Here is a 4,142-nt window from a genome sequence, read left to right as displayed (position 1 = left end):
GCAGCAGAGCTCAATACATTCAGGGGCCCAACGCCCTCCTCATGGGGCTTCCCCGGCACCAACGCTGGGAGTGGCCAGAGGGGACGCTGCACCGACCAGCCCCAGGTTCCCGAGCCCTAGGTCCCCCGGACCCCACCCCTAGGTTCAGCCTGGACCCCGACCCTTGCCGGGCCGAGCTCACGGCCGCGGATCACTGGGGGCTGCGGTGGCTGCACCCGTATTGAGTGCCCACTGAGGGCAGCGTTTGGAGAATTCAAGGACACTGGGCCCCCACAGTGAGACTGGTGCTTGGGGAACAGGAAGAGGATCCCCCTCCCTGTCACCTCTCCCGCATCTTCGGGGTGGGCGTCCCTGTGTGGCAGGAGCGGGCGCCTGGTCCCTGCCTGGCAAGGGAGCCTGAGCCTGTGGGGGTGATGCGGGCCTCCGGGGGGGTCTGGTGGCGCCAGTTTGCGGGGGAAGCTGCCGCGTGAAGGACTCAGATTGGAGCAGAGGGGCTGGGGGCCCCAGAGCCTTCTCCGGCTCTCGCACCTGCGCACACGCGTGGCGGGTCTGTCCCGAGAGAGCCAACAACCTGAGGGGAAACCTTGGCCCTGGTCTTACAGTGCCGGCGGCGAGTGGTGCCTGCAGCGCTGAGAAGGCTGCTCGACGTGACGCGCAGCTGGCTTTGCACCCGTGGAGAGGAGGGTCCTTCCCGTCCCCATGGAGAGTCTCGCTGAGGCCTGGGACGCGTGCTGGCTCTTGGGCTGCATCACAAACAGCCCAGCCCGTGTCCGACTGACTGTCCCTCCAGGCGTGTGGTCAGGGGTTAGGCTCAGCTGACATCCTTGGCTCCTCAGGGCACTGAAGGGTCACTTGAACGTGACTGCTGCCAGCTGGTTGTTCCCAAACCTCGGCCGTATATTGGGGTTCCCTCACCTCAGTGACTCAGACTGTAAATAATCTGTCTGCAATGCAGGAGACCTGGGTTCGATTCATGGGTGGGGAAGATCCCCTGGAGGAAGGAGTAGCAACCCACTCCAGTGTTCTTGCCTGGAAAACTCCATAGACAGAGAAGCCTGGTGGGCTACAGCCCAGGGGGTTGCAAAGTGTGGGACAGGACCTAGCGACTAACACTTTCACTTTCAATTCCAATGGTCCCTCCAGCTGGAGGTTGGAAGCCTCACACCGGGGCTCACACCTCCCACTGTCCCTCTTTATTTATTTTTATTTTTATTTTTGCGTGTCATCCTTGCGCAGGGGCCATGCTAATCTTCTCTGTATCGTTCCAATTTTAGTATATGTGCTGCCGAAGCGAGCACCCTCTTTATTATGTCTCTTTAAAGATTTACTTTCTCTAGGTAGCATTAGTTTATTTTTGTGCCTTGTTTTACATCCCTGGATATGTTCCAGTGTCTCCTGGTTTAAGTATATGGGGACTTGGATAGAATTTGTATCCTGCTGTTGTGTGAAAATTCTATACATCTTAATTATGTTAAATTGGTTCACAGTGCTTTTCAGGTCTACTATATCCTTCTACTTTTCTGTCTATTCATTCTATTAAGTTTTGAGAGTTTGGTATTGAAACTCCAACTAAAAATCTTTATTTACTTAAAGAATAATTGTAATATACAGTGGGACCATAGGCAACTTTGTTCTGTATTTTCCAAGTCTTCTGTAAATGTGTTATCAAACTTTCATAATTTAAAAAATAGAAAAGAAAAAATACTGTTTCATATGTTCAATGTATTTCTACTTCTGTATGCCTTACAGCATGCATGCGTGCTAAGTCACTCCAGTCGTGTCTGACTCTTTGCGACCCCATGGACTGTAGCCCGCCAGGCTCCTCTGTCCACAGGATTCTCCAGGCAAGAATACTGGGGTGGGTTGCTATGACAGGGGCTCCAGGGGCTCTTCCCGACTCAGCCATCGAACCCAGGTCTCCTATGGCCACGGCATCGCAGCCTGATTCTTTACTGCGGAGCCACCGGGGAAGACGCCCCCCTATGGCATGCTCACCACCAGAAACTCAGTTTCCATCCGTCACGGTAGAGTTGGCCCCCTTTACTCGTCTTGCCTTTCCCACGCCCTCATCCCCTCCCCGTAACCTCTGCTCTGGTCATTGACCCAGTGGGCCTTCATAGCGTGCGGTTCGATCTCCGCACATTGGTTATTTTTGAGCTCTCTTCTTGTAGTTGATTTCTAATTTCATGCTATTGCGATTGGAAAAGACGCTTGATAAGATCTCGACCTTCTTAAATGTATTGAGACTTGTTCTGTGTCCCAAGACATGATCTGGCCTTGAGGAAGTAGCACGTGTGCTTGAGAAGAACGTGTGCTCTGCTGCGTTTGCATGGAGGGTTCTGTACAGGCCTGTCAAGTCCATCTGGCCCGGCGTTTCAGTAAAGCCATGGTCTCCTTGTTGACTTTCTGGTCTGTCCACTGACGTGAGCGGCTGTGAGAGTCCCCGACGATCACTGCACTGCTGTCACTTCCTCCCTTTTGGCCTACTAATGATTGCTTTATATATCCTGATGCTTCTCTATCAGGCCTTCCTGGCGGTGTGTGGGCTCCAGAGCCCGGGGGCGCAGTACTCACGGTGCACAGCCTTAGTTGCTGCATGGTGTGCGGGATCTGCCCAGACCAGGGACTGAAACTGCCTCCCCTGCCTTGCAGGGGAGATTCTTAACCAGATTCTTAACCGTGGACCACGGGAAGTCCCACCTGTCATGTCTTCTTGATGAGCTGTCCCCTTTATCATTATACGCAGTCCATCTTTGTCCCTTGTCACTGTTTTGCCTTGAAGTCTCTTGTCTGATATGAGCGTAGCTACGCACAGTTTGTTTTGGCTGTGCTCGCGGTTTCATGTTCCTTCCCTTCCTGCTGAGCCTGTTTGTCTGCAGAGCTGAGCTGAACTGAGTCTCCGGAGGCAGCGTATAGTTGGGTTTTGTTTTTTAACCCATCTGGGCACTCTGTGTCATTTCATTAGTGAATTCAATCCATTCATATTTAAGGTGATCATTGGTAAGTGAGGGCTGAGGACTGCTATTTTTGTCTTATGGTTGTGCAGTCTCTCCACTGGGGCTTCCTGGTGGCTCAGTGGTAAAGAACCTGCCTGCCCATGCAGAAGCCATAAGAGACGTGGGTTCGATCCCTGGGTCAGGAAGATCTCCTGGAACCCGCTCCAGTATTCTTGCCTGGAGAATCCCACGGACAGGCAGGCTGCAGTCCAGAGGGTTGCAGATCAGAAAGCAACTTAGAACGATCTCTCCACTGCTTTTTCCCTTGTGTTCTCTCTACCATTTAGGGTTGGTGTTTTCTAGGATTTTTTTTTCTTTTTTTAATGTTTCCTGCCTCTGCTTTCAGTGTATGTCTTGTGGTCACCACGAGATTTGTGTAAAACGCCTCATGGATGAAACAGCCCTCGTTCTGCAGACACCATCTATTTTCATTTGTCAAACAGGGTCCATCCTCTTCCCCACATATTTTCGGCGTCTCAGAGTACTGCTTTTTATATTACGAGTTTGTTACCATGTTGAAGTGGCTACAGTTATTTTTCTGCTTCCCCCTTACCCTTTATGCTATGGTAAAATGCTTAAAAGCCTATACTGTTAAAGAGCCGCAGATTTCTGATTCTGTCTGTTCACCACTTCACTCAGCTTTGTGCACTCTTGCCTTTTTGTTCCTGGTCGGAGATCTCCTTCCAACAGCTCCTGTGAGGCAGGTCTAGTGGTGATGGACTGTCTCAGCTTTTGTCTGTCTGCGGAAGCCTTTATTTCTCCTCCGTATCTGAATGATACCTTTGCTGGATAGAGGAACCTTTCGGTCTCTTGAGAATGCCATTCTGCTCTCTCCTGGCCAAGAGGGTTTCTGCTGATGAATCTGCTAGTAGCCTAAGGGGGTTCCTTTGTAGGTGACCATCTTTTTTTCTGGCTGTCTTTAAAATTCTTTGTCATTGGCTTTTGACAATTTGATATAAGGTGCTTGGAAGGTCTTTTGTGTTGAGGTAACTGGGTGTTCTCTCAGCTTCATGGACTTCTGGACCCGCTTTCTTCCCAGGTTTGGGAGGCTCTCAGCTGTTCTCTTTCTTCCTCGGCTGCACTGAGTGCCTTGCGGGATCTTAGTTCCCGGACCAGGTATCAAACCTGGGCTTGAGGTAGTAAAAG

General features: G+C 51.3%; 1 non-coding gene across 1 annotated transcript; it reads right to left on the bottom strand.

Moving 5' to 3' along the window:
- Positions 1-1,191: 1,191 nt before the first annotated feature.
- LOC147348830 (U6 spliceosomal RNA) lies at positions 1,192-1,298 on the bottom strand. Its single transcript, XR_015150789.1, has one exon. It is a non-coding gene; the product is annotated as a U6 spliceosomal RNA (small nuclear RNA).
- Positions 1,299-4,142: the final 2,844 nt, after the last annotated feature.

Source organism: Bos grunniens, chromosome 21, assembly GCF_055505025.1.
Source record: "Bos grunniens cultivar Pamir isolate PY7600 chromosome 21, Bosgru_T2T1.0, whole genome shotgun sequence".
NCBI classification, from domain to species: Eukaryota; Metazoa; Chordata; class Mammalia; order Artiodactyla; family Bovidae; genus Bos; species Bos grunniens.
Note: the sequence above shows the minus strand (reverse complement) of the source record. Positions and strands in the feature narration are given on the sequence as shown.